This window comes from Gossypium hirsutum, chromosome D02, assembly GCF_007990345.1.
Source record: "Gossypium hirsutum isolate 1008001.06 chromosome D02, Gossypium_hirsutum_v2.1, whole genome shotgun sequence".
Classification (NCBI taxonomy): domain Eukaryota; kingdom Viridiplantae; phylum Streptophyta; class Magnoliopsida; order Malvales; family Malvaceae; genus Gossypium; species Gossypium hirsutum.
This window is the reverse complement of record NC_053438.1, coordinates 34,512,429-34,528,032: the sequence shown is the minus strand read 5'-3', so window position 1 is coordinate 34,528,032 and position 15,604 is coordinate 34,512,429.

The window sequence follows — 15,604 nt, the reverse complement described above, 5'->3', positions numbered from 1 at the left end:
TATTTTCCATCTCCATCAATTACCTTTTTCTAACCTACCTTGTTTCTATTCTAAATCGAATTTATTAACACCAAACCACTCATCTAAACCCTCTCAAAGCTTCCGCAACCCTTAGCCTAAATCACCCAATTTTGACAACTCCAACTACTCCTCGTAGACGATCGGGCAACTTTGTGAAACGAATCGATTAACCTAGGCTAGATCACATCATTTGGTATCAGAGCTAGCTGAATCAAAGTAAGAACCGAAGTTATCGAAATTTCGGTATTGTAAAAAAAAAGGAAAAAAAATTCAAAAAAAATTCAAAAAAAAATTTGTATTCAATTTTTTTTCTTCTTTTCCTTGTCTTCTTTTGTATTCAGTATTGAAAAAAAAAAGAGAAATTAAAAAAAAGAAGAAAAAAATGTTTCAGAAGTAAAAAAAAAAAGAAAAAAAAAGGTGAGCAAAAAAAATCAAGTTTAAAAAAAAAGTGAAAAGTCTTGTGAGTTTTTATTTTCTTCTCTTATTTACTCCGATCATTAAGTTTCCCTTCCTACCATTATTTACCATCCCAACGCCACATTTTAAACCAATTTTCTTCTTTATTCAGCCTACCCTACACCCGACATTATTCCTTGTAACCCATTTTGAAACTGACCCTCAAGCAGCAAATTAAGTCTATCGAGACGAATTACGAATTCGTGAGACGAGGTCGAGTGGTAAAAGGCAAGAGAGCGTGAGTTCATTCAAAAAAAAAGCCTAAAAGAGAGTTCAAACACGAGTGAGTGAATTTTTCTTTTTGAGCAAACTTGAGAGATTTGTGGTGAGAATTATTTTTCTTTCTAATTTAACTTTTGTTTTCTAATATTTTGTTGAAGCATGTCTGAAGAATTTTTTGAATTTGAATTCCAAATGTGGAGACAAGAAATACAAAGGATAATGCGATCTAAATTTCGACAATTCGACAAAGATAAAGAAGATTTGACACCTACTATCATTGACATCAAGATTAGTGCAATCCTTCAAAGATTGGAAAATGAACCACAATGTGAAGATATGTTTCACACGCGTTGCCGTGTCCACGATAAAGTTTGTTGCCTCATTATTGATGGTGGAAGTAGGTCAAACATGGCTAGTATTCGAACGGTAAAAAAACTTGGCTTGGCCACTACCAAGCATCCACAACCCTATCAACTGCAAGGACTTGGTGTTGAAGGCAAATTTGAAGTTACTCAACAAGTGCGTGTTGCATTTTCCATCGGAAGATACCAAGACGAAGTCCTTTGTGATGTTGTGCCTATTCAAGTTTGCCATTTGTTGCTAGGAGAACCATGGCAATCAGATCGCAAGGTCATTGACGATGAACGTACCAATAGGTATTCCTTCAAGCATCAAGGAAGGAAAATCACTTTAGCGCCGCTCACACCGGAACAAGTGCAAGAAGACCAATTCAAAATGAAGCAATCCATTGAGCGAGAAAAGGAGAAAGAGATTGAAAAAGAAATTGAAAGAAAACAAAAAGAAAACGAAAAAGAAAAAGAAATTGCAAAAGAAAAAGAAATCAAAAAAGTGAGAGAAAAAGAAAATGAAGAAAAGAAAATTGAAAAAGAAAAAGCGAAAAAAGAAATTGAAAGAGAGCTTGAAAAGAAATCAAGTGAAAAAGAAAGAGAGTCTAAAAAAGAAACGAGTGTCATGGAAAAAGAAATTGAGATTGAAAAAGGATGTGAAAAAGAGAAAGAAATCGAAAAAGAAATTGAGATTGAACAAAAGTGTGAGGAAAAAGAGAAAATTGAAAAAGAAAGAAAAGACAATGAGTTAGAAAAAAAAACGAGAGAAAAGGAGGCAAAAGAGCAAGAAAAAGTGAGGAATCTGTTTACTAAACCACATGAGAATTTGTCTTGTTTTGTTTCGTCTTTTCAGGTCTCCGGAAGGCCAAGTGACGATAATTTTCAACTCCAATACCTCTCGAAGGAGAGAAGGTTCATTTTGGCTGAAAAAGGTAATGTTCTCAACGATCCTAGTTCGCCTATGCCAAAAGGTAAGCAAGGTATGAATGTTGAAAATTTTAAAGCACTTCTGTCTTACTCGATTGTTGATGGACACACTGTTGATGATTTGGTCTTTAGAAAGAATCTGAACTTTGACATGGCTATTTGTCATTCTTTGATTGATGATGATCCATTTGTTTTGTCTAATGATAAGAAGATTCTTGCTTTTGAAAAATATCATTTTGATGGTATTGGTTGTTTATCTTTAACTTGCAATGGAATGCATGTTTTGGATGCGCAAGATGAAAGTCCATATAAAATGTTCATTCTCACTGATCATGTTTAAAAGGAATGGAAATGTATTGATGAATACGCCATTGGCAAGATTTTTGATGAAGAGTGAATAAATCAGCACCAACAAAATCTGGAATTGTGTGATCAAAAGTTGACATATCATCTGCTTGGTTGTGTTGATCATGTGGATTATCTAATTTTTGGTGTGAAATTTCCATGTTTTTGTAAATCTTTTCGAATGAAATTTAAAGGGTTTGCTTGTTTGAATTTGAGTATGTTAACACCCTCGTTGTTTAATTTGTGTAAATTGTTGGAGATAAAAGGACTCTTTTTGCCATTTGGATCGAGTAGTCAAAATCATGTCTTTAATCCTGGAGTTTGCTATTATGAATCATCCATGAAAGAAAGCAAGCATCGTAAATTTTGTTTGAATGAATGTGTAAACAATCTTTGTTTGTATGATACTTTGTCTTTAAGTTTGAAAATGAGCCATGTGAATCTTGTTGGTTTGTTAAGTCAAAATCAAAATTTTGTTTTCAGAGGATGTTCTCAACTGTGGACTAAAAGATCCGAACATGTTTTGAATGATAATGATTTTGAGTTGCTTAGTGCTCTTTCTATGAAGTCGGTCATGAAATTGCCAAATCAAATTGAAATGGCAAGAGAAAATTTTGTCTTTGACCCCGGTGAACACCATTCTATATCATTGCCTAAGGTAATCGAACCATGGAAAGTTGACTTCCAAAACCATAGCTATCAAATGCCTTGTGATTTATGTTTGTTTCCATCAAAGAAAAAGGTAAGAACGATTTCTATTTTTGACCCCGGTATTGGATTATTTGTTCAAACTATGAATCAAATCTCAAAAAGTTCCTTTGTGTTTAATCTTCATCGTGTCACTAATTCGTTTTATTCTTTTAAAGGTGACAATGTGAAGTGGTACCCTCCGAAAAAGGGAGGGCATGCGAATGAGCTTCTTTTGATCCGAGTTAATTGTGGCTTTTAGAATCTTCAACGATTTTTCGCGAGTAAATGGCCCGATTTGGGGACAAATCGCTTTAAAGAGGGAGAGGATTATATGACCATGCCCCGGGCACACTTTTGGATCAGCTCCCTAAGCATTGTTTGCAAATCCATGCGAGCTGAATTAGTTCAATTTCATTTCGTTAAGCTCCGTTTAGCTCGTTTCCAGCTCACTCGAGCTCAAGTCAACTCACTCAAGCTCAATTCAGCTCAATCTTAACCCAATGAGCTTATTTTTAGCTTTCTTTAGCTTGCATTTATTTTGCTGAAATAAACCATTTAATTTGTCATTAGTTAAATTAGTTGTTTATCTTAAGTTAGTTAATTTGTTAAAATCTGGACAAATAATTAATTAAGTGTTTTAATTATATCTAAATTAAATACTTAATTAATTATGATGTTTTAAATATGTCTAAAATTGTTAATATGTATGGCCAAATTTAATGTGCAAATTATTGAGTTCATATGCTGCTAATTTAATGTGTTTGAAATGCATTTAACTTGCTGATTTAATTTGCTGCAGGTTCATGAACGGATTGGTGCAATGTATGGGAGTGTGCATGCACAATTGAGGTTCAATGGATGGCATTTAAAGGAGCACATGCATTTGGGATTTTCATGCAAGAGGGAGTTGTTGAAAGTTCATGTATTTGAAGATTCATGGATCATATTTATGGGGGAAAATACATGGGACGTTTCATGCATGATTCATGCATTTTCAAGATGACCATTCAAGTATTTTAGGCACATTAATGCCTCATTCAGCCAAGGGAGATGTAGGATCATTAAAGAGCTGCACATTCATGGAATTATGGAGATTCTTCAAGGCTAAGGATGCATGAACGTATCAAGTGAAGCATCATGATGGTTCGACCAATTCATGTACCATCTTCAAGCATGAACTGGATTTTAATGCTATTTGTGTGAACATGTTAAATACCTGTGTGAACAGAATTTAAGTTAGTGTGAACAACATAGATGCCGAATATCAATAGGCATTTTAGGCTTATAAATAGCTTACTTGTTTATTGTAAAAGGTTACAGAATTTGATCAATTAAACTTAATTGAACTTTTGTTCTTGTGAGGTTACCTCCTCTCTTCTTTCGTTCGAGTCTCGAAGCGACTTATCTAGCTTGCTAGTGGTGTCAATCCGAACTCCATTGAACTTATCACCGAATCGGTGTGGCGTTCAACCATATTTTTATACCTTTGGTTCTTACCTCTATATAGGTATTGGGTCAAGGTTCGCTTCTATCCTTCCACAAATTTCACCTTAAGCAATATAAGACTCGGGCAATACTTTTTAGTATTGAACATTCTTGACGTTTAAGTTTTATTTTCCATCTCCATCAATTACCTTTTTCTAACCTACCTTGTTTCTATTCTAAACCGAATTTATCAACACCAAACCACTCATCTAAACCCTCTCAAAGCTTCCGCAACCCTTAGCCTAAATCACCCAATTTTGACAACTCCAACTACTCCTCGTAGACGATCGGGCAACTTTGTGAAACGACTCGATTAACCTGGGCCAGATCACATCAGGAATTGATACGAGCTCGTTTCGGATGTAAAGACGAGTCGTAATCTTTCCCGATTGAAATTAGGTAGTGTCGGAATTGAATCAAATTCAAGTCTTGGTGTTTGAAGTTGGATGGCTTTAGGAACAAAGGAGTTTGATGGGTTGTTGTTTGCTGGGTAATTCGATGAAACAAGATCGAACCCTTATTATCAAATAAGGACCCGGGCTTAAGGTTTCAAAGAAAGAAATGGAAATAGGATAAAAACCGAGACCCTCTATTTAGCAAAATAGGAACCTACGGTATGAAGAACGCCACACCAATGGGTGATAAGTTCGAACAAAGTCAGATTGACGCCACTCGTTGAAGATAAGTCAATTTGAGCTTTGGAGAATAAAGAGAGTGAATTTCTCACTAAAATTATATTTCATTCAGAAATTTGGCAAAAAAAAAAGTCCTTTTACAAGAAATTCAAGAACTATTTATAGCTTAAGTGACTAGTAGCCGAATAGTCAAGTTCAATACTTAAAAACTAAGTAAACATTGAACTAATTTTGAGCTAAGATCCATGAATGGTCTTGAATCAATGTTCGGCTGAATATAGACCAAGGAAGAGCTTCAACGAACTTGGAAAATTGGCAGCAGCTACATTCGGCCAATGGAGTTTAATAAGGTCAATAATGAAGCAACTCTTGCTGAAAAATTACCATCATTAATTAGCAACTTGAACAGTCATTTGGAAGTGTGAATGGACGGTTTTGAATGACCATAAGGTGTGAACATCATGAACCGAATAGCCACAATGTACCCAGCAATGTGAAGGAAATAAATGGCAGCTTTGGAGAATGGAAAATCATCTCTTTTGGCCGATTGGTCACTTAGAGAACTTCAACAATCAGCACACCATCTTTAATATAGTCCATGCATGTATCATTTGGTGCATTGAACCCAACATGCATGCATCTTCACATCCATTGAATCTTCATGCATGAATCTGCCCAATGAATCTTCAAATTCGGCTGTACCTAAAAACACACATGAACTTAATTAATTTCAATCAAATTAAGCTGAACTAAGTAAATACATAATGTGAACATCCTAATTTAACATTGAAACAACTTAAATATTAATAAAGCATGACACAAATTCGGTTGAACAGATTTAAGACATGTAATAATTTAGACAAACTAAATGAAATCAAGACATCTTTAATGTAACTAAATTAAGACATATTAAACACTTATATTAAATAAAAACATATTAATAAGCTGTAATAAGACTTAATTAAATGCTTATTTAAATGGTTTAAAATCCAGCAGCAATTTAATTAGCTAGAACGAATTTCAACTTCAAAGAAGTTGAAAATATTCAGCTCGGCTTTAAGCTCTTTGCTTTCATTTTCCTCAATCCGTTCCACCAATGCTAAAATAGCAACTTTAAATCGTTTAGCTCTAGCTCGCGTTATTGGACCAATGGGCAGCTTAATAGCTTCTTGTTCGTTCTCCATTTGGTTCGTAGGCAAGCTCACATCAGGAATGATGCAACCTTAGCCCGGGAAATTACTACCGAATCCATTGAGCTGCCACGAGGACCAATAACTCGATCACGAGCTAAGAGATTTTGAAATACAATAGCAAGCTATGTGGAACGAGCTTGGAAAGAGGGAGTGGCCGGATTTGATAGTCGTGCTTCAAACCGTTCAAAAGGCGTTACTTGCAATTTATTGCAAGCTGAATTTGTTTCTTTTAATTAACTTGTTTTAGTTTAATAAATAAGTTACTGATCAATTAATTTAACTTATCTTAAAGTTTTAATACATGAGTTAGTTATTGAACTTTATTAAATAAGATGCTTCTTAATTGATCTAGTTCCTAGGATTATTTATTGATGCATAAATTAAGTTCTTTAAATTATGCTTCTTTAATTAAACTAGTTGCTGGAATAATTATTGCATATATGTTTTAGTTCATTTATTTAAGTAAGTTTAATATGTGTTATGATTAATAAGTGTTTTAATGTGTTTAATAAACTCATTTTAATGTGTTTATTGCAGGTGACTTTTTAGCTTATGGTGGTTACAATTCAAGGCTGTTACACATTTAATAAGTGGCTGTTCAAGTTCTTTTGAGTTACAATTAAAGGGGCTGTTAAAAAAAGGAGCTTAAAGATCATTAAAAGGAGTTTTTAAAGAGCATTTTATGCCCTTTAAAATTCAGCAGCAATTCTTCCACTTCCAGCCATTTTTGGAGCTTTTAAGAGAAATTAATCAAGCCTTTGAATGTCATTAAGGAGCTGGTAAGAGATGGTGTCTATTCAACTAGCCAAGGACAACTCAAGAGTCATTTTCTAAGCCATTAAAGACATTCAAATCAGCTGAATTAAAATGATTTTATGGAAGGAGTTATTTGGTTCAAAGAATAAGAAAAGACATCAGTTTTTTATGGCACATTAAGTGGATGTTTTTGACCATTCGGTTACCTTGTTCTAGCATTATAAATAGATGTAATCAGCCATAGAGGGAACAACTTTTTGCTGAATATAGATGAAATATTTGAATTGTGAGCTATCCAATTCTCTTTGTTCTTTCGGAATTGATTTGACTTATCAAGCATAGCTTGTGGCGTCCATCTTTTCTTTGTTGCTGAACTTATCACCTTTGGTGTGGCGTTCAATATACCTTTGGTTCCTATCATAGTTGATAGTGGGTCAAGGTTCCTTTCCTGTTTCCTTTAACCGAAAACACCTAAAGACCATTTTGAGATTCGGGTCAACAATTCGTTATTGTTGGTTCATTTTCGGTCTTAGCCAATTAATTTGTTATTGTTCCCTCTTTATTTTGTTTATTACCTTTGTATGAAGCCATTATCTCTATTTTGTTTCATTTTAAAACCGAAATGAATCCATCCTTACTCAATTCACGATTGGGCAACACATACGACTCAAAACATCCGAGACGAGTTCGTATCATGACTGGGTTTGGATCCACATGCGCAAAGAACGATTTCCCGATCAAAGGAAATCCAAGCTTCAATCAAGGGGTGATGGCCCTTTTCAAGTATTAGAACGGATCATTGACAACGTCTACAAGATTGACCTACTGGGTGAGTATGGAGTGAGTGCAAGTTTTAACGTTGCTGATCTTTCTCCTTTTGATGTAGGTGACGATTCGAGGACAAATCGCTTCGAAGAGAGGGAGGATGATATGAGCTCGCCCATGAAGATAGGTGTCGAATCCATGGAGTTGCCTTTGGGGCCAATTACTCGAGCATGTGCCAAGAAGTTCCAAGATGCTGTAGGAAGCTATATTGCTCGATTGTGGAGTGATGGGTTGATTGCCCATAAAACGCCCAGCTCAACTAGCTTGATTCGCAATTTCCTACAAGCTGATTTTAGCTTGTGTCAGCTCAATTTAGCTCAATTCGGCACTTAATTAGTTCAAGGAGCTGATTAAATTTATTTTCAATAAATTTAATTAGTTGTGTTAGTTTAGAATCAGCTCAAATCATTTAGTTAAATAAATGTGTCTTAATCTGGACATTTTTTAATTCAGCTTATTAAATATGTTTTATATTAGTACATGCCTTTAATATGTCCATATTAAGTCATAAATTAAATGTGTTTAGTTTAATTACAAAGTTTTAATGTGTCTTGACTAAGACAAATTTATTAGTGGCTGCTAATTAATTTGTCTTAGCTGAATTAATGTGCAGAATTTTAATATGTCCAGCTGCTGATTTCATGAGTATTAAACTTGTCTTAACCACATTTATTTGATGTTTTTCAGCTAGCTTAATGGCAAAGAAAGCTCATAAAGAAGGAGCATGTATTTGGGCACATGCATGGACGGCATTTAAAGTGCAGCTGCCTTGTGTTTCCAACTGACTTTTCGTACAGCTCAATGGACTTCTAGCTGCTGTTTTGAGCTTCTCCAAAGGCCAATTTCGTGGAGAGCAATGGCCAAAGAGTGCCTCATAAATTCCAGCAGCCAATTCATGTGGAGGCTACTCATATTCGGCCAAAGAAGCATAATTTTTGAAGCTGTCCATTTCTCTTCTCCATAGCAGCAATTAAGCTCTTTTAAAACATTAACTGAATGTGAATTTTCTCCATTAAAGGGGCCAGCCGAATCATCTTTTTCTAGAAGGTTAATTTTCAGAATTTTATCACATGAATGTAACTAGGAAATTTCTAGGAAGTTTCCTTAAGAAACTTAAAGCATAAGGATCTGATTAGATAGGCTATTCGGCTACCTTAGTCAAGCTATAAATAGGTCATGTAATTCACATTTTGAGGTTAATGAACAATTTGATAGCTTTGCTAAATTGTGAGGTTGTTTTCAACTCTCGTTATTCTCCAAAAACTTGTGAGACTTATCAAACATCTTTGTGGCATCAAACTTGTTTTTGTTTCTTCCCGAACTTATCACTTTAATCCCAAAAGTGTGGCGTTCGATTCATACTAAGGTTCCTATCATCATTGATAGTGGGTCGAAGTTTCTATCCATTTAACAAACCTTCCATCCATCCTTACCAACCTAAGCATTCTCCTAAGTTACGGGTTAACACATTCCTATTGTGTTAGTTCGGCTTTCGAATCCTTAGCCAAATTGCTTCCATTGTTTTCTAATTCATTTCCTAAACCAACAAAACCCTTTTGAGCCTAAATAAACCTCTTTCTTCTAGCCTATTTTGTAAAGCCTCAATTTACTCCTAATTCACGATCGGGCGATCTTTACGACTCAATTCGATCTCGAGGTGAGGGCGTATCACCTACTATAATGACCACACCCTTTGCACTTAAAGCATTCAATCTCACGAGTCCTCTTCACACTCGAATCACCTAAATTGGGCTGCTTAGAAGGTGTTTGAGTTTTAATAGGAGCCCCTTTTTTTCCAATCTGATTGCTTACTTCCATTACTCAAAGAAGACTTGTTAGTAACAAAAGGGGATTTTGAACTCTTAAAATCAGAATTGGAATTGTTACCTCGGTAATATTGTGAAGTCTAGAAGGAACCAAACCTTTGTTCCTTTAGTTGTTGCTCGATCTCAATGGCTTTATGAACTGCTTCTTCCAAATCAATGTAAGTTTGTAGCCTCAATGTATTAGCTATCGGCCTGTTCAAACCATCAATAAATTGAACCATAGTTGTTTCTTCATCCTCCTCCACATTAGCTCTCTGAATGAGTGATACGAACTCGTCTCGTGATGTTTTGAGTCGTATGTGTTACCCAATCGTGAATTGAGTAAGGATGGATTCGTTTCGGTTTTAAAATGAAACAAAATAGAGATAATGGTTTAAAACAAAGGTAATAAACAAAATAAAGAGGAAACAATAACAAATTAATTGGCTAAGACCGAAAATGAACCAACAATAACGAATTGTTGACCCGAATCTCAAAATGGTCTTTAGGTGTTTTTCGGTTAAAGGAAACAGGAAAGGAACCTTGACCCACTATCAACTATGATAGGAACCAAAGGTATATTGAACGCCACACCAAAGGTGATAAGTTCAGCAACAAAGAAAAGATGGACGCCACAAGCAATGCTTGATAAGTCAAATCAATTCTGAAAGAACAAAGAGAATTGGATAGCTCACAATTCAAATATTTCATCTATATTCAGCAAAAAGTTCTTCTTCTCTATGTCTGATTACATCTATTTATAATGCTAAAACAAGGTAACCGAATGGTCAAAAACATCCACTTAATGTGCCATAAAAACTGATGTCTTTTCTTATTCTTTGAACCAAATAATTCCTTCCATAAAATCACTTTAATTCAGCTGATTTGAATGTCTTTAATGGCTTAGAAAATTACTCTTGAGTTGTCCTTGGCTAGTTGAATAGACACCATCTCTTAACCAGCTCCTTAATGACATTCAAAGGCTTGATTAATTTCTCTTAAAAGCTCCAAAAATGGCTGGAAGTGGAAGAGTTGCTGCTGAATTTTAAAGGGCATAAAATGCTCTTTAAAAACTCCTTTAATGATTTTAAGCTCCCTTTATAACAACCCCTTTAATTGTAACTCAAAAGAACTTAACAACCACTTAATTAAATGTGTAACAGCCTTGAATTGTAACCACTATAAGCTAAAAAGTCACCTGCAATAAACACATTAAAATGAGTTTATTAAATAAATGAAAACACTTATTAATCATAACAAACATTAAACTTACTTAAATAAATGAACTAAAACATATATGCAATAATTATTCCAGCAACTAGTTTAATTAAAGAAGCATAATTAAATGAACTTAACTCATGCATCAATAAATAATCCTAGGAACTAGATTAATTAAGAACAACACTTATTAAATAAAGTTCAACAAAAACACTTATTAATTAAAACTAAGATGAGTTGAATAAATGTCCAGCAACTCATTTATTAAACTAAGATGCTTAAATGCATGGTTTTGAAATGCAAATTTAACTAACATGAAAGTTACATAATTAAACTAACTTGACTTAATTTAATGATGCAAACTTAACTAACATGAAAGTTACATAATGCATGACGTTATTAAATGCAGAACACATATTAATGATGTGCAAACTATGACATAATTAAAAACACAAACTAAAATAACTAAAAATTAATGAATCAAAGGCCTTATTTTCTAGCTGCCAAATTGACAAACTGAAATTAAAAACTTCATTTTGCACTTGGGCCCCTCGAGTTTGGGCCAATATCGGTAGCATCGAGTTGTGTCGTAACATGATGCGACCGGGATCGCATCATACCCTCCCTCTTGAAAACGATTTGTCCTCAAATCGGGCCATTTGCTCGCGGCAAACCTCTCAAGGTCACAAACCTCGTTGGTCATAAACCTGACAAAGTCACTTTCTAGAATGTGTGAATCATATACGGCTCGACAAGAAAGTAGGTTATTTGCATGCCCTCCCTCTTTAGGAGGGTACCACCTAACAACGCCACCTACAAAACAATAAAACAAATTAGTGACACAATGAAGGTTAAACACAAAAGAACTTTCCAAGATTTTAGTCACAACTTGAGCAAATAAACTCAAAAGAACAACATATGAATCAATGCCGGGATCAAAAACAGAAATTGGTATTACCTTTTTCTTCAATGGAAACAAACCTGATTCACAAGATATTTGAAGATTATAGTTTCGAAAATTAGAATTCCATGGTCCAAATCCCTTGAACAATGATATGGAACAACATTCACCGGGATCAAAGACAAAGTTTTTGTTCACCATTTCAGTTTGACCAGAAAAATTTGTGGCTAGTAACTTATGAAGAACTTGAAGCACATTAAAGTTAAAATCATGCAACACGTGTTCGAATCCATTAAGCAACAATATACAACAACCTCCAGAATCAAAAATTTGATTTTGACTTGGCAAGCCAACGAAATTCACATGTTTGGTTTTCGAACTAAATAAAGATAAAACTTGAAGCAAATAGAAGGGGTCAACACATTGATTCAAAATACAATTTTGATACTCACCTTCGCTTGACGTCAACTTAGGAATACAGGCTGGGTTTAAAAACATGGTTTTGATCGGTCGTTCCGTAACGTAACAAAAACTTCACTTTCACCAAGACATCACACATGCCAAATAAAGAAGATGTAGGCAAAAATAAATTCAAACAATCAAATCTCTCAAATCTCATGCAAATATATGAAGATCTCACACTAAGAGTTAAAAAATTTTCATTACCATCATGATCAAACAGATTGAGCGTTTCACATGAAAGCTCTTTATCAAACATGATCAGATTTTGTATTTGTGGATTTAATCGAACAACATCAAAAGATTTTTCAACACAAAACTTATTGAGTGAACAACTCTTCATGCCTCCACTTAAAACGAATTTATCAACCACAAATAGCGAGTAAAAATTAACCAAATCAAAATAAAGAGATCTTTTTAAAACTAAGTTATCGAAAATTTTATCAACAACTTTCAAACCTGATTGCCATGATTCATTGACTAAAAACTTCTTACCTTGCTTACCTTTAAGCGCTTGAACCTTACCTTTTTCTATCAAATGGAATCGTCTCTCATCAGGAAGGTAATGAAGTTGAAACTTGTCATTTGAATCTCTAGAAACCTGGAAAGAAGAAACAATATGAGGACAACTTGCAGATTGGTTAGTAAAAACATTCATCGCTTTTTCTTGTTGACTTTCATCTTTTCCACTCGTTTCTTTTTCAACTTCTCTTTCTTTTTCCACAATCTCTTTGTTTGTTGAAAACTCGCTTTCACTCATCAATTCTCTTTCATTTTCAACAACACTTGTTTCTCGCACTCTTTCTTTTCTTTCTCCAATCTTTTTCTCTTTTTCAATTTTTGTTTCTTTTTCGGTTTCTTTTTCTTTTGTCACTCTTTTTCCTCTCTCAACTTTATTACAAAATGGAGATAATACAAAAGAATTAGAATAATAGACTTTTCGTTGGAAAGAAGTGGAAGAATCTTCATAAGAGTCACGATCAACTCTTCGTGAATAAACCTCCATGGATGAGTTCTTATACGAAGCACATTCACTTCTTAGTAAGGATTTTTCCGTAGATGAATACTTTGATGCATACGAAGAATGACTTGTACTTTCTCATTCGTTACCTTGATAGGCTTCAAACTTATAGCTGGATTTATTTCGGCCTAAATTCCTTGAAGAATAGGAATCTGGATAAAGGTCTCTTTTCACATATTCGTCGAATGTTCGTCTCCTTGATGATCTCATTTCCGTCCTTTCATTTGGATAAATTTGCTCCCGTTGGGTTCTTGCTCGATGACTCTGCTCTTCGACACGATCCAATCGTTTCTTGATGGGTTTGAGTTTTCGATCAAATAGATGCTCCAATTCATGCGTAAAGGCTTGGAGTGTAAAATCTGGCACACTTCCTCCAACAATTCTTACAGGACGGAATCCAACTCCCTTGTCTGAATTTTTTTCCAGACTTCGTGACATTTTTTAAAGAACTCACAACAAAGAATCTCACTATCCACTCACAAAGAAATCTCACACACTTGGCTTTTTTTTCTCGAATAAACTCACTACTCTCTTGCCTCTTTCCACTCACTCCTCCTCTCTTTGTTCTTAGGAATTATTTAAACTTAATAGGCAGTTGTTGTGGGTCGGCTTACAAACTTGATGTTTGGGCTTGGAAAGAATATTGTAGGACAAAGGAAAGTAGGCTTGAAATAAAGAAATGTAAATGTTTGGGTGTGGCGAAATAGTAGAAGGTAATAATGACTAAAATTTGGGCAGCAAACAAAAACTAAATTTCAAAACTAGCTCTCTTTTTTTTTCATTAATTTTTTTTTCACGAAATTTTTTTTTCAACTTGATATCCAATCTCTTGAGTTTGAAAGGAAACCAATTTTTTAAAAAAAATTTTGAATTTTCTTTTTGAATTTTTTTTTCGAGTTTTTTTTTCGAGAAACTACTATACCGTAATGCCGACAACGTCGATTCTTACACCAAATTCGCTAGCTCTGATACCAATTTGATACAAACTCGTCTCGTGATGTTTTGAGTCGTATTTGTTGCCCAATCATGAATTGAGTAAGGATGGATTCGTTTCGGTTTTAAAATGAAACAAAATAGAGATAATGGTTTAAAACAAAGGTAATAAACAAAATAAAGAGGAAACAATAACAAATTAATTGGCTAAGACCGAAAATGAACCAACAATAACGAATTGTTGACCCGAATCTCAAAATGGTCTTTAGGTGTTTTTCGGTTAAAGGAAACAGGAAAGGAACCTTGACCCACTATCAACTATGATAGGAACCAAAGGTATATTGAACGCCACACCAAAGGTGATAAGTTCAGCAACAAAGAAAAGATGGACGCCACAAGCAATGCTTGATAAGTCAAATCAATTCCGAAAGAACAAAGAGAATTGGATAGCTCACAATTCAAATATTTCATCTATATTCAGCAAAAAGTTCTTCTTCTCTATGGCTGATTACATCTATTAATAATGCTAAAACAAGGTAACCGAATGGTCAAAAACATCCACTTAATGTGCCATAAAAACTGATGTCTTTTCTTATTCTTTGAACAAAATAACTCCTTCCATAAAATCACTTTAATTCAGCTGATTTGAATGTCTTTAATGGCTTAGAAAATGACTCTTGAGTTGTCCTTGGCTAGTTGAATAGACACCATCTCTTAACCAGCTCCTTAATGACATTCAAAGGCTTGATTAATTTCTCTTGAAAGCTCCAAAAATGGCTGGAAGTGGAAGAGTTGCTGCTGAATTTTAAAGGGCATAAAATGCTCTTTAAAAACTCCTTTAATGATTTTAAGCTCCCTTTATAACAGCCCCTTTAATTGTAACTCAAAAGAACTTGAACAACCACTTAATTAAATGTGTAACAGCCTTGAATTGTAACCACTATAAGCTAAAAAGTCACCTGCAATAAACACATTAAAATGAGTTTATTAAACAAATGAAAACACTTATTGATCATAACAAACATTAAACTTACTTAAATAAATGAACTAAAACATATATGCAATAATTATTCCAGCAACTAGTTTAATTAAAGAAGCATAATTAAATGAACTTAACTCATGCATCAATAAATAATCCTAGGAACTAGATTAATTAAGAACAACACTTATTAAATAAAGTTCAACAAAAACACTTATTAATTAAAACTAAGATGAGTTGAATAAATGTCCAGCAACTCATTTATTAAACTAAGATGCTTAAATGCATGGTTTTGAAATGCAAATTTAACTAACATGAAAGTTACATAATTAAACTAACTTGACTTAATTTAATGATGCAAACTTAACTAACATGAAAGTTACATA